Raw genomic sequence first — 20,682 nt, forward strand, 5'->3', positions numbered from 1 at the left:
ATCAGACACTTGGACCATAAAAGGACACAGAGACCGAGAACCAGGAACCCGAGGAGGAGCTCCGGGGAGCGCAACCGAGCCGAGCCGATTCGTGCCGAGCGGAGCCGAGCCTCCACCTGCTGCTGCTCCGCGTGCCTCTTTGGTGAAACGGAGCCTTACCGCACACTTTGAGCAGTTTCCACGGACAGAACCGGACCATTTCCGAACCAGAACTCCCTCAAGTGACGGAAAGTCCCGGTTCCGTGACCCGAGCATGAGTCCTGGTGGACTAACGGTTCCTCCGCGGATCTCACAACGCCGGGACCGATGCGCCTCTGCCGGACTCGAACTCCTCGTCGAACCTCTCCGTGCTCCCGCCGCCCTGCGCTGGACCTGCGCCGCGCGTGCCGGTCGGATGGTCCTGGTCCTTCATCAGCTTCGCCATCGTGGGGAACATCCTGGTGATCCTGTCGGTGGTCTGCAACCGACACCTGAGGATCCCCACCAACTACTTCATCATCAACCTGGCCATAGCGGACCTGCTGCTCAGCACCACCGTGCTGCCGGTGTCCGCCACGCTGGAGGTCCGTACCGCTCACCACATCACCATAGATCACCTGTAGATCACCTATAGATCACTGATCCATCACTTATAGATCACCTGTCCATCACTGATCGATCACTTATCGGCTGACCAGGAATAAATAATGAAGGAGATCACGAGAGAAGGAAAGAAAACCGTTAATCAGCCAGGAAAGGCTTTATGTCAGTTATTAATAAAATATTTAATTTATGTCATTTATTTATACATTTCATTTGTATAACTATTAATGTATTTATTAAGTTATTTTTAATATATTTAATTTACGCTATTTATTTATTTATGTAATCTATTAATATATGTAAGTTATATTAGTTATTTATAATTATTTATTTTATGATTTATTAATATATTACATTTATATTACTTATAAATATGTGTATTTATGTAATTTAATCACATTTGAATTATATATTTAATATAGATTATTTTTACATATTTGATTTATGTACATTTACTTGAATATTTATTATACATCAGTTATTTTTATACTTAATTTATATAATTTGTTAATATATTAATGTCTACATTTATTAATACATTTAATTTATATAATTATTCATATTTTAATTGATATCAGTTATCAATATATTTTATTTTATACCAGTTACTGATATATTTAAATTTATATGTTATTTAAATATATTTCATTTATTTCAGCTATTTAAGTAATGCAATTATATCAGTCATTTATTTAATTAGTATAATTTATAAATATATTTCATTTATTCCACTTATATCAGTTATTTATTCATTATTTATGTAATTTAGTTAATATGCTAAATTCATGTTAGTTATTAATGTATTTGCTTTATTCCAGTTATTTATGTAGTGTAATTCTGTCAGTTATTTGTAGCCTGTAATTATTTTGGTTATTTATAGAGTTTTATTTATATCGTTCTTTTCTCAGGGGATCATGTTAAATGTTCGTTGCCTCCACTTTCTCTCTGAGTCATATTCAGTTATTTTCTTTCTTCAGCCGAACACAAGCCGTTTAAGATTTAAATTCTGACCTACAACATTAATAATATTAATAATCTGTTAGATTAAAGCATGAATGGAGAGAATGAAGGTCGGATGGAAGAAAAGAGGCGATGATGACATTTAATAGTTCCTAAAGGGTTTCTGCTTCAGTAATTCAAAGATTTTTTATGGATTTTTCTGCAGAAACTGGACATTTTCCAGATCTATCAGAAGCAAAAAGGACAAAAAATAAAGATGAAGTAGGCGAACAGGCAACAGAAAAGAGAAAGAAATGAAGAACGGATCATTTATTAACGATTAGTCTCATTTATCAGAACAGAATGTTTGAATATTTATCGTTCCAGTCACTTATCTGAGTCACATTTTGGATTTTCTTTCTTTTAAATGACAGTAAACTGAATAAACTGGGACTGAAAACAGTTTAAATAATGCTAATGATGTGACAGATGGACTGTTATACAGGAGCTGTTTCCCACTGACTCATTTCTGAGAGAAAAACTGTCTAAATTCTGTGATTTCAGCTCCTTAAATGGGAATATCTTCTGCTTTCTTTCCTCCGTGACAGTAAACTAAAGATCTCTGGACTAAACAGGACATCTGAAGAAACTCTGATCCATATTTTTTAACATTTTCCTCCATTTCAGAGAGCGAACAGCTGAAAGCTTCATGCAGAACATAAATCAATCCTGGGAATAGCCGTTAGCTGCAGCTCTGGCTGGAATGAAGGACACAAATATGGGAGCAAAAAGGAGCCCAAAATAGACAGAAGTCAAGAAAATGAAAGAAATATCCTCTTCAGTTTGTTTTAAATAATTTCCAAGCAGCATATCTGTTACCCTCCAGCTAATTCAGTCTGCTAAAATACATTTTCTCCGTTAGAAGATCCAGATGGAGACATGTCCTTAACATGATTTATCTGAAAACATGTTTGTCACCGCTGGCTTTAAGACTCTATCATGGATGTCTTCACCATCCTGGGAGATTTTAGAGAGTAAACAAATTAAAGCTGCAATGGATCCTCACATCCTGGCTGGAAAGCGAATAAATGCATGTCCACCAGGTGGCGCTGCGACTGAGAGTGTATTTCAGACTATGGATGTGATGGGGGCCAGACTCTGATCACACATGTAAAGACTGAGGCACATAACAGTATGTACAGCTTAGTTAGACTGCACTTCCTGTTTTATGGCGAGACATCCAAAATATAGGAAGTCCTCGGTTTAACGACATTATCGACCTACAGCATTTCATCATTTCATCAGAACTGGTTATGTGGAACTAGTTGACGAACGCAGCGGATGAATACGTCGTCACACGGCTCTATCAGACGCTTTGTTTCCATTCTCTGGTTGTACTCCACCTTGGACTGTGCTGCATTCACTAACTTTTTACCTTCATTATGGCTCCCAGGTGTAAGTCAGACTCTTCTGATGATTCTAACCCTGAAAATTACTGAAAGTCAGAGATAGACGTTTTATACCATATTTTCCTACTGACCAGGTTGGAAGGAGTTGCTTCCCCAAGCGAAGGAGTTCAAGTATCTCAGGATTTTGTTTATGAGTGATGAGAAAATGGAGCTAGAGATGGACGGGAGGATTGGTGACGTCAGCAGTCAAGAAGGCGTTGTACCGAACCGTCATGGAGAAGATCTCAGTTTACCGTCCATCTACATTCCAACCCTCACCTATGGTCATGAGCTCTGGGTAGAGACCCAAAGAGTGAGATCATGGATACAAGCGTCTGAAATGAGCTTCCTCTGTAGGGTGTCTGGGCTCAGCCTTAGAGATAGGAGGAGAAGATCAGACATCTGGAGGGAGCTCAGAGTAGAGCTGCTGATCCTTCATCTCTGAAGGAACCAGTGGAGGTGGTTTGGACATCTGATTCAGATCCTCCAGGGAGACTTCCTTTGAAGGTTTTCTGAACACGTCCACCTGGGAGGAGACGATGGGGTAGAACCAGAACCCTCTGGAAGAATTATATATCTCATCTGGCCTGGGAACACCTCAGGATCCTCTAGGAACAGCTGGAAAGTGTTGCTGGGAGGAGGAACATTTGGAATGAGCTGCTTCATCTGCTGCCTCCACGATACAACCCCAGATAAGAGGAAGAAGATGGATGGATGGATGGATGGATGAAGATGGGTGATGGATGGATGGATGGATGGATGGATGGATGGATGGATGGATGGATGGATGGATGGATGGATGGATTCTCCTACTGAGTTGTGTTTCTGTGTGAGCTAATGACTGTTTTCATTACTGTAGTTGTACAAAAATGTAAACTGATTGATATCGTGATGAAAATAAGGGCTTTGTTAACGTTTTCATTGGAGTTCTGATTTACGACGAAAATCAACTTCTGCATACTCCAGCATAAGTCGAGGGCCTCCGTATATATTGATCTATGGGGTCACTCTGATTGAGTTCATAGCTTTTGAAAATGTCCAAAAATGACACAAAATTGTCCAAAACATGAATCGTAATTTAAAATGGTCGACTTCCTGTTTGGTTTTGGGTTTTTATACAAGAGGTTTTCTTGTGCGTCCTGACGAGTTCCACTTACTGAATTTTGTAGCTGTAGGTGAAATGCGGTTGAGGGTTGAATTTTCATACTGCTGCAGGGGGCGCTATGTGTAGAATTCCCCTAAAATTACAATTATTCCTGATGCGTGTGCAAATTTTCACGCGTTTTCAAGCATGATTAGGGCTTCAGAAATGTGTTTCTTTTGTCCGAAGAAAAAATTTCTAACAATAATAAACCTTTTATTCCAACAAGGTTCTCACCAGTGTGTGGCGCTCTAACCCTAATAACCAGAACAACGATCAGGATCATGAAAATGCTGATTAAAAAGTTGGTTTTAGTCCTAAAATCTGTCAAAAATACAGATTTAAATAGCAGTTTCTGCCAAACAATCCACAACTGTACTGATTCATGATTAGTTTACTGTTTTTATTATGAATCTGTGGATTATTTTCTGAATTAACCATCAGCTGTGTGATAAATGTGTATCAGAACTTCATCATGTTTAGTCCAAAGAGCTTCAGTTTACCGTCACAGAGGAAAGAAACCAGAAAATATTCACACTTCAGAAGTTACAACCAAAGAATTTGGCTTTTTTTTCTTGATCAGTTTGAACAATTGAATACAAATATAATTGTTTTTTTAATTCAATGGATGGCAGCTGATCACTTCTCTGTAGAAAACCACCAAACCTACATCATTTATCCTGGTAAGAAACTCTAAAAACAGAAATAGTTGACAGATTTTCACCTTTCTGACAGTCCCTGAATGCATCACGTGATGTTCAGTTGGTTGGTTTGGTCTCTGGAAGGTCAGAAAACGGTGAAAAGTTTTCTCAAATGTCTTGTTTATCCAAAGATTTTCAGTTTGCTGTCACAGAAACCAGAAAAATAATCTGCAACCAGAGTATCTTCACTGAATTTCAACAGTTTTCATTTCTTCCAAACTCACATTGACCAGTTAATTGACTGCTGAAGTGAGTTAAGTCGTGGATAACCAGCGGACCACAGGCCTGACCAGCTCAGGTGTGCCGTGTCTCCTCAGGTGCTCGACTACTGGGTGTTCGGTCGCATCTTCTGTGACATATGGGCTGCGGTGGATGTGCTGTGCTGCACCGCCTCCATCATGTCGCTGTGTGTCATCTCCATCGACCGCTACATCGGCGTCCGCTACCCGCTGCAGTACCCCACCATCGTCACCGAGAACAGGGCGCTGCTCGCCATGCTGGGCATCTGGATCCTCTCCATTGTCATCTCCATCGGCCCGCTACTGGGCTGGAAGGAGCCGCCATCACAGGTACCAGTACCCAGCATGCACCAGTACCCAGCACGCATAAGTACCCAGCACGCACCGGTACCCAGCACGCACCTGTACCCAGCACGCACCTGTACCCAGCACGCACAAGTACCCAGCACGCACCTGTACCCAGCACGCACCAGTACCCAGCACGCACAAGTACCCAGCACGCACAAGTACCCAGCACGCACAAGTACCCAGCACGCACCAGTACCCAGCACGCACCTGTACCCAGCACGCACCTGTACCCAGCACGCACCTGTACCCAGCACGCACAAGTACCCAGCACGCACCTGTACCCAGCACGCACCTGTACCCAGCACGCACAAGTACCCAGCACGCACCTGTACCAGCACGCACCGGTACCCAGCAGGCACCTGTACCCAGCACGCATAAGTACCCAGCACGGCACCTGTACCCAGCACGCACCTGTACCCAGCACGCACCTGTACCCAGCACGCACAAGTACCCAGCACGCACAAGTACCCAGCACGCACCAGTACCCAGCAGGCACCTGTACCCAGCACGCACCTGTACCCAGCATGCACAAGTACCCAGCACGCACCTGTACCCAGCATGCACCGGTACCCAGCACGCATAAGTACCCAGCACGCACAAGTACCCAGCACGCACAAGTACCCAGCACGCACCTGTACCCAGCACGCACCAGTACCCAGCACGCACCTGTACCCAGCACGCACCTGTACCCAGCACGCACAAGTACCCAGCACGCACCAGTACCCAGCACGCACCTGTACCCAGCACGCACCTGTACCCAGCACGCACCTGTACCCAGCAGGCACCTGTACCCAGCACGCACCTGTACCCAGCACGCACAAGTACCCAGCACGCACAAGTACCCAGCAGGCACCAGTACCCAGCAGGCACCTGTACCCAGCATGCACCAGTACCCAGCAGGCACCTGTACCCAGCAGACACCTGTACCCAGCAGACACCTGTACCCAGCACGCACCTGTACCCAGCATGCACAAGTACCCAGCAGACACCTGTACCCAGCACGCACCTGTACCCCAGCACGCACCTGTACCCAGCACGCACCTGTACCCAGCACGCACAAGTACCCAGCACGCACCAGTACCCAGCAGGCACCTGTACCCAGCACGCACCAGTACCCCAGCACGCACCTGTACCCAGCACGCACAAGTACCCAGCACGCACCTGTACCCAGCACGCACCTGTACCCAGCACGCACCTGTACCCAGCACGCACCTGTACCCAGCAGACACCTGTACCCAGCAGGCACCTGTACCCAGCACGCACCGGTACCCCAGCAGGCACCTGTACCCAGCACGCACCTGTATCCAGCACGCACCTGTACCCAGCACGCACCGGTACCCAGCACGCATAAGTACCCAGCACGCACCGGTACCCAGCATGCACCGGTACCCAGCACGCATAAGTACCCAGCACGCACCGGTACCCAGCACGCACCTGTACCCAGCACGCACCTGTACCCAGCACGCACAAGTACCCAGCACGCACCTGTACCCAGCAAGCACCAGTACCCAGCACGCACCTGTACCCAGCACGCACCTGTACCCAGCACGCACAAGTACCCAGCACGCACCAGTACCCAGCACGCACCTGTACCAGCACGCACAAGTACCCAGCACGCACAAGTACCCAGCACGCACCTGTACCCAGCACGCACAAGTACCCAGCACGCACCAGTACCCAGCAGGCACCTGTACCCAGCACGCACCTGTACCCAGCACGCACCAGTACCCAGCAGGCACCTGTACCCAGCACGCACAAGTACCCAGCACGCACCTGTACCCAGCACGCACCTGTACCCAGCACGCGCCTGTACCCAGCACGCGCCTGTACCCAGCACGCGCCTGTACCCAGCACGCGCCTGTACCCAGCACGCACCGGTACCCAGCAGGCACCTGTACCCAGCAGGCGCCTGTACCCAGCACGCACCTGTACCCAGCACGCACCGGTACCCAGCACGCACAGGTACCCAGCACGCACAGGTACCCAGCACGCACAGGTACCCAGCACGCACCTGTACCCAGCACGCACCTGTACCCAGCAGACACCTGTACCCAGCAGGCACCGGTACCCCAGCACGCACCTGTACCCGGCAGACACCTGTACCCGGCACGCACCTGTACCCAGCACGCACCTGTACCCAGCACGCACCTGTACCCAGCAGGCACCTGTACCGAACATTTCTTTAGAAAAATAAGTGTGATTTCACCAGCGTTTGCCTCAGTTTATCATTTACAACAGGGTGTCCAACATGAGGCCCGTGGACCAAAAGTGGTCCTCCAGAGGGTCCAATCCGGTCCTCAAAGTGTAAAAATTCCAGAGAAGACATTAACTGCAGATTGTAAATTAGTAAAACTATACATTTAAAATAATTTCTAGACCATGAAAAGTTGCTTGAATAATAAAGTAAAATCTCATTTTTGTAATATTTTGTGTCGTTTTTTGTCTTTTTGTCTGACATTTTCTCATGTTTTGTTGTTTTGTGTTTCCTTTTTGTCTCACTTGTGTTTTTGTCTTATTTTTGTCATTTTGTGTTTCACTTTATTTAGTTTTAGTGTGGTTTCGTCCATTTTGTTTCTTACTTTGTCTCATTTTTGTCTCATTTTCGTTTAGTTTCTCGCTTTTGTAATGTTTTGTCTTGTTTTGTTTTTTTTGTCTGACTTTTGACTTATGTTTTTATTAATGTGTTTTTTTTGTCTCGTGTCGTTTGTCCGTTTTTTGTCGCTTTGTAACTTTTTTGTCAAATTTTCTGTCTTTTTTGTTTCATTTCTCGTTTTTTGTCCTTTTATTTCTCAGTTTTGTAATACTTTGCCTTGCTTTAGTTGTTTTTGTCTTTTGTGTCTGACTTTTGTCATTTTTCTCTTCATTTTTCTCTAATTTTTGTCATTTGTCCACTTTTTACTGTATTTTTTGTCAGTTTCTGTTTAGATTCGTTTTGATCCTGCTGCTGTAGACGCTGATCTACTTCCTGTTTCAGCCTCCACAGACTTCATGAATCCTCCAGTAAATGATCAGAGCTGAATAAAGACATGTGGGTTTGGATCTTCTTCTTCTCGTTGGTGTTTCTGCAGGATGACACGGTCTGTCTGATCACTGAGGAACCGTTCTACGCCCTCTTCTCGTCGCTGGGCTCCTTCTACATCCCTCTGGCCGTCATCCTGGCCATGTACTGCCGGGTCTACGTGGTGGCCAAACGCACCACAAAGAACCTGGAGGCCGGCGTGATGAAGGAGCGGGCCGAGGGCTCCGGGGAGCTGACGCTGAGGATCCACTGCAAGAACCAGCAGGTCCAGGAGCTGTGCCCGCCTCCAAGGCCGGAGGGGGCGGAGCCTCGGCCGCTCGCAGCACGCTGACCGTCAAGCTGCTCAAGTTCTCCAGGGAGAAGAAGGCGGCCAAGACGCTGGGCGTGGTGGTGGGGATGTTCATCCTGTGCTGGCTGCCCTTCTTCCTGGCTCTGCCCATCGGTAGGTTCACTCCACAGAACAGGAAACAGTTTGTTCATGAAGCTCCATCTGAAGCTCTGAGCTGGTTAATGTGCTAAATAAATGGTTTTAATGGACCATAGGGGTACAGAGGAACATTTCCAGCAACCATCACTCCTGTGTTCTAATGCTACATTGTGTTAGCTAATGGTGTTGAAAGACTCATTGATGGTTAGAAAACCTTTGTGCAGTTATGTTAGCATGTGGATAAAAGTGGGAGTTTTCATGGAGAACATGGAATTGTCTGGATGACCCCAAACTTTTAAATGCTCGTGTGTATTGATATATCTGGGTTCTTCCAGAACTGGAGGATGTCTGGGCTTTAAAATATTTTAAAAATAAACCTTCTCTTTCCAGTTTTCTGCTCCATATTCATCAATAATAAACTATCAAAGGCTTGATTGGCTCAGCTCACACATCGATGGTGGCATTTTTGTTCCTTGTTTTATTTGCTATAGACAAAAAATGACAAAAATGAGGCACAAATTGAGAAAAACAAAACACAGAATGACAAAAATGAGGCACAAACGGACCAAAATGTCATCAACAGGTTGTGCTAACATGTTGTTGGACACGCTACCACAATTACAAAAGACATGAATGAAAAAATAAAAACAAAGAAGTAGATTTAGATTTAATTCTAACTGTTTTGTTCGAGATTCAGTTTGGGACAAGACAAAAATGCCATTTTAGAGGAACTTTTCATGTAAAACATGATGTGTAGAAGAGAATGAAGTGAAAGTTAGAATCAGCACAGTGAGCTAAAATGATTTTTATTATGGACAGAACAGATCAGAAGGCCTTTGTTGTCAGCGTGGTTTATGCTGATTGGTCCATCTTTCTTCCATCACGGTAAATAAATACGTACTAATGAAGTCCTACTACTGTTTGAGGATCGTTCTTGTGTTTCCAGTTTCGATGTTCTGTGAGCGGTGAGTCGTTGTCCCGTAGATGTTCTGGATGTTCTGAAAATTCTGCTTTAGCTTTGAGTTGTTTCTCCTCACGTTGGATCTGTATAGAGCTGCTCCAGACCTGGAAGAGGTGTAGGGCCAGGGTTTGAGTGGTGGTGATTGGGAACATCTGGATCTTGAAGATGTTCCAGCAGTAGACAGTTTCAGAGGATGTCTATACCTGTGAGGTTCTTCCTGCTGGAGCTGCAGGCAGGGCCGGCCCTAGGACTTTGGTGGCCCTAAGCAAGATTTTTTTTGTGGCCCCAAAACATGCACAGGGCAACTACCAAATCACGTGCACAGCTTGTAATTGTTGTTTTGTGTCGTTTTATGGTTGTTTTATGTCTTTTTTGGTTGTTTTGTGTCTTTTTATTGTTGTTTTTGCTTATTAATTACAATCCACCTACAGCCTACTAGTTGGGATTCACACGACTAAAACTGTTACTAAGGACTAAAAAAGGAGTTTAGCAGATGTTCATAAAAGCAGCAAAAGAAACTAATAAAGATCCCACAGAAACAGTAACAGCTCAGTGTTAGATTGATAAAGAGTTTGACTGCTGCTGGGACAAACTTCAAACTTTAGTTTAGAAATGAAGCTGGATTAAAATGAAATCAATGAAGAAAAGACGGATAAAGTTTGTGAAACAGAAACACGTGAAATGAGAACTCTGACTAAAGGACGTTGGGAGTTTTCACAGCTTTAAATTCCGTCCTGCTCAACTGCTTTAAATTAAGCGGAAAGACAAGAGTCTGAAAACTCTCCTCACATCCATGAGTCATTTTAGGTGTTGGAGCTTCAGCTGAACAAACAACATTTGTTCAGTAAAACTGGGAGAGAAAATAAAAGTGTGAAGATGTCTGTTTAAATGACCACCAGAGTCTGGATTGATTCTCTGCTGCTGCTTTCAGTGAGTCCACTCGCTTGTTTAGTCGATCCCATTCAAACGTTTGAGGAATATCTGAAACCTGCCGGTGGCTCTGTAGTTAAACCTGAACATCTGTTGGAGGACGGAAACCAACTCACAGTGTGGCTGTTAGAGACTCCGACTGAATCCTGCAGCAATACGACAGAAAACAACCAGCAAAGACACAAAACAACCATCAAAAGACACAAATGATCACAAAGAGGCCCAAAACAACCAGAAAAAGACATAAAACAGTCATCAAAAACACAAAACTATCATAAAAAGACATAAACCATTCAAAATAAGACAGAAAACAACCGTAAAAAGACGTAAAAAGACACTTTCTAGCCGTGTGTTTTTCTGTCGGATACATTAAAACCGTTCATGGTTCACGTTTGACAGATTCCAGGAAGTTTTCCCTGAGTGCTCAGAGAAAACCCTCATCAGTTTTCTTCGACTGAATCCAAATCTCTGGACTTCACCGCACTTGTGAACTCGTGGACTTTGCGGGCGCGTTCACGGGAAGTCTGGGAGTGCTGAGGGTTGTCCAAATCCACAATTCATCCAGTCCACAAGGAGCCTCAAGTGGACTTTCTGCAGACTTCCAGAGAGTCTGCTTGGGGTGCAGACTTCTGCAGACTTCACCAGTTTGATTACCCACAATTCATTGCAATACGGACGTGACGTTTAAATTTTTCTATTTTTTTATTGCGTCTGGCCTATAAAAGCTGTGCAGTCTGAAGCCGAAATCATGAGCTGAGAAAAATAATGGCGGAAAAAGGACGAAAGCAAGTCCTCCAATGTACATGATAGTTCTTCAAACAGTGTCACGGAAACGACTGAAACGGACTCCAAGTCTGTCTATTGGCTCCATTCATAATGCTGTAGACTCTCCGTGTGCGCCAATGACGTCGGACCATCGGTCAAATCCGATTTGTGTACCAAAAGTCCGGTAAAACTTACTACATTACCGGTCTCATGTCCGGTGGAATTTTTTTCCTGTAAATCACCCTAAAGTCGCCGAGAATCACCAAGGGATAATGCAATGTGTGCGGCGGCAGCGGTGCGGCGACTTCAAATTGCTGGGCCGTTTACAATCGAACGACAGCTTGTTAACGTCATTAGCAAGCTATCGTTAACGTCGTTACCATCTCGCGGGAGTATCAGCGACAATAAAGTGTTCAAACTTGAAATGAAATCCGCGGAAATCCGCGGATCCTTGAAATGAAATCCGCGGAAAATTCCCATCCCTGAGTACAAATTCAAGTTTCTGCAGGAGCGTGTGAAAGTAGCGCCAAAACGAAGCTGAGAGCTGTTTTTCTGGTCAAATTGGACGTGTATGGTGAGTAATTCAATGGTAAAAGTGGATGGTGGAGGGTGTAGTGACGGTGACAGTGCATGTAGATGGTAATTTACCAGGTGTACAATGAGAGAGGGTGGATGCTGAGCTAGATTTGGCTGTTTCTATGACAGTATGGTAGGTTATTTCATGGATTATGGGATGTAATACCATAATCCATGGTATGGTATACATAAAATATTCGGTCCAGTAAAAACTGTTTCGGTCCAGTAAAAAATTACTGTTTACTGGTCCACGGTCCAGTAATAAATTGTGCCCATTTGCACAGACTGGACTCCCGCTCTTGCAGACTTTACGTGATGACGGTAAAGACGTCACATTACGTATGACTGAAGTCCGCGAGGGCTCAGTCTGCAAGTCCAGAGGATGGATATGGATGCAGCCTTCATGTTCTGAATATTTGTGCTGAGCCTCACTTCCTGCTCACCGACCAATCAGCAGATTCCTGCTCACCGACCAATCAGAAGCCGCCTGTTCTTTCTCTATGTTCTCCGTTCCTGCTGCCATGGATCAGAGCTAGAGGAGAACCTGGAGCTATCCTCTGAATTCACTCTCGCTAATTGCTGAGTCGTCTTCCACGCGGCTTAGTGCTGAGTCATGATCTGTCCTCTGAGTCAGCAGAACGACCCCACTGCTGTTCATTCAGTCTGTTTAAAACCCTATAAGCTTCGGTCAATTTTCGCCTGAAATTTCTACTGAAGATGTACAGAAAGTAAATTGAATGCTGTTCTTGAACTGTTTGGAGTACAGGCATGGTTCTGGTCTCCTTTGAAAGCTGACAATCTGAATTTTCACCCAGTGCAGTCAGAATTACTCTAGGTGCTACTGGCACAGAGTTATTTATGTTGGAACACACTGAATTAGGAGGAATTTTATTCTCGCCTACATTTTTTTCCCTAATAAAACACCTGAAAATTAGTGTGGCAGCACTGTGACACCTTGAAACACAACGAGGCAACAGCCTGGGGTCTTACATAGTTCAGGACAAAATTTCAGAGCAATACTACAAGAAATGAGTGTTTCACACATGTTTTTATACTGCTATGGCCCGGCGCTGTCAATTTTGGACACCCTATGTACACCCTGTGCAAAAATGGTATATGTTCGTTTATTAGCGCTTTTTCACATTATTTTCACTCCAAAAACTCATAAAGAACTAAAAAAATCACTTCAGATAAGCTTCAGTGTGGATCTTGATCTGAATCAGAGGCACAGATGGAGACAGAGAAAAGCTGCAGCTTCCTGGCCGCAGCAGGGCAGAGCCTTAGAGATAGTAAGGCGACACTCCTGCTCTGGCAGCGGGGCGGTCACGTGGTTCATGTAAGCCTGAATAGTTCCAAACAGGCAGCGCTGTCATTTCCTTCTATGGGACTGAGAGCGGCGATTTCACGGTAAAAAAGGAATAAAATCACACCTCCAGGTACTTGTTTGATTATTAATTCATTGGAGTATGTATGTAAATGTCAGTTTTACATTTTGAGCCGTAAGGTGACATATTAAAGACACTTTTGGAGGGAATGTTTCACATTCGTGTTAGCATGAAAAATCGACTTTTACACAGAAATGTACGATGATTGAAGATGTTAATTTTTGCCCAGCTGGATTATTGTATTTCCAGACAATGTCTATATTTCTCTGATTCACTTACCCCTAGTCTGGGAGTTATTGAAAAGCAGAGTAACAACAGTCCATTCAGCAGATAGTGTCCAGGCAGGAGTTGACTCACTATAACCATTTTAAGACATGCACAAAATATATATTCAAGAATAACAACTCATTATGCTTTGATGAATGAAATAGTATGTTTTATTGACAATGGGAGAAACAATGAGGGTCTTCGTGTCTTCAGTGAGGGCTCTCGGGATACTGGAGGATAGATAGATACGATAGATATTAATAAATATATTTGTTAAATACTTACAAGTATAAGTTTATGCATTATAAAGGACGTAGTCTTGACAATTAAAAAGAGGTAGCGATGTAGCTAGGTAGCTTTCAAAGAAGAGCTAACAAGCACAAGGCAATGCCTGAAAGTCGTTCATCTGCCAATATTCACAAATACAGATAAATGTATGCACCACAAAGGGCTTCTGATATAATATAAAGACGTTAAAATAAAAAAGAGGTAGCGACTCATCAACAATTAATCCGTCAGTATATCCCTGGAGATAACTTCACAGCTAACAGCAGAGTCGAGCTAAAAAAAAGTAGCAGAAATTCGGTCGTCTCCCAAGATAAAAAATATATATAATTACGCTGCGCAAATACAAATAAAGCTCAGCATATGCATCATAAAGAGCCTCTGATAAAATATAGGCAGTTGACAATTCAAAAGAGGTAGGCATTTCATCAACTTACCTCCACATATACTCAACGACCTGCAGTGCAAATGAACGGTGGCTATCACTGTAGAAGCGGTGCTTGGAACTAAACAAGCCTCCACAACCCGGAAGTAGACCGAAAGAAAGCGTACAACGGCACCCTATGGGAGTGTCGCAACTCTTACTATCTCTAGGGCTCTGCAGCAGGAGAGCCAGAGGTGTGAAAAAACACACTGGGCCGCTAAAACCCGCCTCTCGGCTATTCAGCAAGCTCATTGGCTACATGCCCTGTCAGTCAAACGTTTCCTCCGACGTGATTTGCTCAGGATTTAATGATGATATAAGGAACGTCCAGATCCATCGGTCTCGGCAACGGTTGGCTGTTCCGGCTTCGGAGGCAGCGATGGATCATTTGATTGGTTGAAATGCGGTTGGGATCAAAAGCAGAGGGTTCAGTCGCCATTTTCAGACCGAGATCGTGAGGATTACAGAAAGCTTCATAAAATTATGGATAAAAATGCAGTGAATTATGGAACGCGCAGCGCCACCATGCGCCACGTGGACACGCACGGAGCCCAGCTATTTGTGGATTATTTACTTATTTCTAGACATGTTTTGGACAAAATATGATACTTGCTAGTATTGTCTGGATGACTACTCTTGGATTATGGCCGGTTTTTGTGGATTATTTTCATCGTTGACCAGTAAAAGACCATCGGAAGGTGAGTTATGCCCTTTATGTCCCTTTAAACTTTTGTTGTTTGTTTTAGAAATGTGTTTATATTACCCGCTGTGGTAATCACATCTGAAAGTGGTTTATACCGGCGGATTCATGAGACTCTAAGCTTTCCATGGATGTATAGTGTTTCTATCGTTGCGTTTGAAGCTAAAAATGCTTTCCCACTTAAACTTCACGGCCCGTATTTGGGCCCATGCGGCTTAAAAGCCATTTAGGACCATTTGAAGATCACTTGAACACATTTTATGGACATTATCGTCTCTTTTCTTTTCTTCTTCTCGTTTCGTTTCTCATTTTGTGTTGCATTTGTCTCTTTGTGTCTCATTTTGTCATTTTGCGTCTCATTTTTTGTTTTGTGTCTTTTTCTTTTTTATTTGTGTCTATTTCTTGTCACTTTGCATTTTATTTTTTATTTATTTATTTTTTATTTGTGTCATTTTGTGTCTCATTTTTGTTGTTTTGTGTCTAGTGTTTGTCATTTTGTGTCTCGTTTTTGTTGTTTTGTGTCTCGTTTTTGTCATTTTGTATTACATCTTGTTGGTGTTTTGTGTCATATTTTAGTTGTTCCTCACCTTTTAGGGGCTGCTTTCTGCAGCTTTGTGGTCCTCTCCCATAATTGCATCAGGAATTTTTGCAACGTTTAGAACTTTTGCGTCACATTTTGGTCATTTTTTGTCTTTCTGTGGTTGTTTCCCTCTTAGTCTCAGCTGAGTCAGTCCTGGAGAACCAGAACCAGGCAGAAGGTTCTGATTTCTACAGAATCTGTAGCAAACAGTTTATCTTGGGAGAGAAGACCTCACATGTCATTTTATGTCTTTCTAATTGTTTTTTCTGCAGCTATATGAAACCTTGTTCTGGATTTTTTGTGATTTTACGTCATTTTGCTGATTCTAGCTTTTCCTCGGGGCTCCAGGTAGAAAACAAATGGACTTTACCACAATTTAAACAACCAAATAATGACACGAAAAACACCACAGAAACACACAATATTACCATAAGTCTGCAAAAAATGACCACAAAACACCTCAAACAACCGGCATGTGAAACAAGCAAGCACAAAAAACGTAAATCAACCAGAAAGTGGCACAAAACCAGCATGAGAACACATCTGTCAGGACTGGTTTTCTCTTTGAGGCTCTTGGGAGGTGAAACTTCCTCTAAAACAGAATCCGTGTGTTTCTTCCTGAAGCTCTGATGGAAACTGTCCCATTAAAGGAGCAGAAGGGTGGATTTATGGAGGTTTGTTTCTCTAAATGGAAGCTCATTTCTCTGAAGATCTGAATGTTCGTCATCTGGACACGAGAGCAGCGGTAATTCCACCAACGAAGAAGAGCAAGAGGAGCACTGCTTCATGCCCGACATCCAGAATAACTTTTTCCAAACTTGGAATGAGGTGTTCCTGCAGCAGGTTCTGGTCTGCAGCCTGAGGCCTTACATGTCCATGTTCAGGGGGAATAATCCAGCTGCTCTGATCCTCCCTGATCCGCAGAAATCCTCCGACATGCTGCAGATGAGCCGAGCAAACAGAAGCTGGATCTAATAAAACCACCTGGACCTGGACATTAACCTCCGTCCACCTCTGAAGGAGAACTCTGAGTCTTTCCTGCAGCAGAGTAAAAACAACATGCAGGAAACCTTCCAATAAGGAAACGTTCAGTTTGTTCCTGCAGGGGGCGCTCCTTTAGATTTGTGTGATGTTTATTTTATATATCCAACATTTTATTAACAAATTATATTTTTTATGTATTTTTTCTGGCCATTTTTGTTACATTTTAAGAAAACATCTGCTTATTTTTTTATTTATTAGATTTAATTATGTTTTTTTTAAATAATGTTTTTAAATTTGTAGCACTATTTTTTCTCTTTCAGAGACATGAGCTGAATGTTTTACAGAATCTAAAAATAGCAAAATGTAGAAAGATAAATAAATATTTTAAATTAAAGATAACCTAGACAATGTTTGTAAAAAACATATATTTAAAATATTTTAAAATTTCAAAAACATTTTATTTTATCGAACTAAAAATAGAAAATCTCTTGGAAAATACTTTTATTAATGAGCAAACACATATTTCCATTTCATTTCATTTCATTTCATTTCATTTCATTTATTCTTTTCCATGGTAATGCGTAAAAACAACAACAACAAATGGATACAATTTATAAAGCACAAAATACGCACATCCCATGTACAAGAACAGGAGTAGGATGAAGAATAAGTCTTTTTAACTCCTACCCCAGTCTTTTTTCCAAACTCAAACAGAAAACAACCACAACAAAAAACATCAGATATAAGACATATTTAAGATTTGCAAAATATTAAAAATTATTATTTCGAAAATATGTATTTTTCAATATATATATATATATATATATATATATATATATATATATAAAAATATAACATGTTTAAAATTTATCAACAACATATTTAAGAAACACAAAATATTTAAAATATTTTGTCGATTTAAAAATATTAATTTTTAAATAGACAGAAGAAAAAACAGATTTAAGATATAAAAATATCTAAAAATATTTTACCAATTTAACACGAGCAGATTTTTCTCAAAACAAATACTTCTTTAAGTAAAACATCTTTAAGAAGCATAAAATATTTCAAATGTTTTAACAATCCAAAAACATAAGAAAACATTTAAAATATTTTTAAACAAAGGGAAAACATGTCTAAGAAGCACAAAACATTTAAAACATGTTAGCAATTCAAAAACATAACGAAACAAAGAAAATCACATTTTAAAAAACAGACAATATATAAAATATATAAATGAAATATATTTAAAAAGTAAAAATACAGAAACATTTCATCATTTCAAAAATATCAAAAACATTTTTAAATATTTAAAAAATATATTTTTAAAAGAATTATAAATGTATATTTGAAAAAAAGACCCTAATAATGGTTTTATGTATATATTTTAAAATATTGTAACATGCAGTACTAATGTCTACCTAAATACTGCATTTTAAAGATGAATGTAGTAACGAGAGATGTGGTGGAAGAAGGAAGTATCACTGCAACAGAAATACCTCCAACTGTACCAGAGTACAGCGGTTTATGGAGTAGTACATGAAGGATAATAAAACTCTTTTCCTGTTTGTTTGTTTGTTTGTTTGTTTGTTTGTGTCTACAGGTTCCTTCAACAGCAGCCTCCGTCCTCCTGAGACGTTCTTCAAAGTGATTTTCTGGTTGGGATACTTCAACAGCTGCCTGAACCCTGTGATCTACCCCTGCTACAGCCGCGAGTTCAAACAGGTACTACTGCTTCTAATACTACAATCCCGTCATCTACAGCCACGAGTTCAAACAGGTACTAGTACTACATCCGTCCATCCATCCTCTATAAACCGCTTTATCCTCACTAGGGTCATGGGGGGTGCTGGAGTCTATCCCAGCTGACTCGGGTGAAGGCAGGGGACACCCTGGACAGGTCACCAGTCTGTCACAGGGCTACATATACAGACACACAATCACACTCACATTCACACCTACGGACAATTTAGAGTAACCAATTAACCTCAGCATGTTTTTGGACTGTGGGAGGAAGCCGGAGTACCCGGAGAAAACCCACGCATGTACAGGGAGAACATGCAAACTCCATGCAGAAAGATCCCAGGCCCAGGACAGGATTTGAACTGGGGATCTTCTTGCTGCAAGGCAACAGTGCTAACCACTATGACACTGAGCAGCCTGACTCATAAACCAGAATATCTTCACTCCCAGCAGAGACTCGCACTGAGCATGCTCAGAACACAGGAATGTATACATGGAGGGAGGGGGAGCAGACACAACTCATCCTCACAGCTACACAACATTTATTTATTTTTCTTTAAGGTTTATTTAACAGTGACGATACATACAACAATGGGAAAATATGAATGTATATAGGACGTCTAGCTTCAGCTAATTTGCAGTCTTTACACAACACAAACATTGTGTGGACATTTTGTGTCTCTGTATGGTTGTTTTGTGTCTCATGCTCAGGCCAGGATTTGAACCGGGAATCTTCTTGTTGCAAGGCGAAAGTGCTAACCACTACGACACTGAGCAGCCCCAGTACTACAATCAGTACTCGCAATATTCTAGCTTTTTTCTGTGTTCTTTGTCTTTAGGTATTTTATCTGTGTATTTTTGTGTACTTCTGTGTTTTTAGCGGATTTTTATGTATTTTAGCAGTGTATTTCTGTGTATTTATATATTTTATCAATGTATTTGATCTGTGTATCTTATCTGTGTTCTTATGTACTCCTGTGTATTTTCTCTGTGTACTCCTGTGTATCTTATGTGTACTCCTGTGTATCTTATGTGTACTCTATGTCCTCCTCCAGGCCTTCATTCGGATCCTGCGCTGCCGCTGGAGGAGGAGGCGTCCCGGCTTCCAGACCAACTACAACCACCGCAGCCACCAGAGCTCCAACACCTCCTCCTTCCTGAATGGCAGCCAGCAGACGCTGTCCTCCGTCACGCCCAGCCCCCGCTGCGTCACATCCAGGCTCCGCCCCCCGCCCTGGAGCTCCGCCCCCTCCAACAGAGAGCTCCTCCCAGGTTCAGGAGGACGGCCAATTGCATGCTCTCCACCCGCTGGCAGGAACTGACGCAGCCTGCTGGAGGTCACATGACTGTACTTGTCCTCCTCAGCAGCTCCCCCAGAAACAAGGCGGAGCTCAAGAAGGTTCTGGAACCACTGAAAAGAAAAGCAACTTTATGGACCTGCAATACGGTTTAAAAGAGGATTTAATGCAGGAGATGGTTCAAAATTCTAATTAAACATTACTATTTTTATTAAATATCTCTAAAATAACAGAAATTAATCAGTCAGAAAAACATCAAACTAAAACCTGAGACACAAAATGACCTGAAAGTCACGTTCAGGAATATTTATGTATCGACATATTTTTTACATCTATTTTGGTTAAAAAGCAAACAAAATATTGAAACTCAAACATATAATTAAATTTAATCCAATAAATCAACCAAACTCTCTAATATTAGTTTTTAAAGTTTAAACATTTCCATTCGACAAGAAATTAAACAAAAAATTTATCAGACTTAATCTGCTGTTTTTATAAAGTACGGTGATTACGATTTTGTTTGTTTTACATATTTTCTGTCGTATTATTTAATTTTATTTATTTGGCTTCAGAGTTTCAGCTCTGTGACGCCTCCAGCTGGTCGTCAGAGGAACTGCAGCTTCAGAGGGCGGAAATATGAAGCAGGTTCAACCAAACCAGACTTTCTTCTTCACTGGATCAACAAAACCCCAAACCACAGTCAGAGATCATTTTAACAATCAAAGAAAAATACGTTTTTCTCTGCTGACGCTGTAGCGCCACCTTCAGTCAGAGAGGATGGTTGTTCTGATGCAGAATTAAAACCAGTTTCTGAGAACCAATCCAGAGAGGGATGCAGCACCGGTTACCATGGTGATTCAGCTACTCAACACTGGTTACAATGACGATCTGACTGCTCTACGTCAGTTACCATGGTGATCCGACGACCCAACGTTGGGAA

General features: G+C 42.3%; 2 long non-coding RNA genes and 1 pseudogene across 5 annotated transcripts; 1 reads left to right on the plus strand and 2 right to left on the minus strand.

Annotated features, from left to right (window-relative positions):
* The first annotated feature begins 269 nt into the window (after positions 1 to 269).
* LOC110972075 (alpha-1A adrenergic receptor-like) lies at positions 270 to 19,882 on the plus strand (annotated as a pseudogene).
* Positions 5,562 to 7,265, minus strand: LOC127530690 (uncharacterized). 4 transcript variants are annotated; one of them, XR_007937370.1, is made up of 4 exons: positions 7,036 to 7,265; positions 6,560 to 6,610; positions 6,014 to 6,387; positions 5,562 to 5,724 (listed from the first exon to the last, which is right to left on the minus strand). It is a non-coding gene; the product is annotated as an uncharacterized LOC127530690 (long non-coding RNA). The 4 variants fall into 4 exon arrangements; XR_007937368.1 differs by having other exon boundaries at positions 5,562 to 5,690; positions 5,963 to 6,387; XR_007937369.1 differs by lacking the exons at positions 5,562 to 5,724; positions 7,036 to 7,265 and adding an exon at positions 6,918 to 6,985 and having other exon boundaries at positions 5,736 to 6,387; positions 6,560 to 6,593.
* On the minus strand, positions 13,870 to 14,602 carry LOC127530705 (uncharacterized). The gene is made up of 2 exons (XR_007937388.1): positions 14,451 to 14,602; positions 13,870 to 13,958 (listed from the first exon to the last, which is right to left on the minus strand). It is a non-coding gene; the product is annotated as an uncharacterized LOC127530705 (long non-coding RNA).
* Positions 19,883 to 20,682: the final 800 nt, after the last annotated feature.

Source organism: Acanthochromis polyacanthus, chromosome 17 (assembly GCF_021347895.1).
Source record: "Acanthochromis polyacanthus isolate Apoly-LR-REF ecotype Palm Island chromosome 17, KAUST_Apoly_ChrSc, whole genome shotgun sequence".
NCBI lineage: Eukaryota > Metazoa > Chordata > Actinopteri > Pomacentridae > Acanthochromis > Acanthochromis polyacanthus.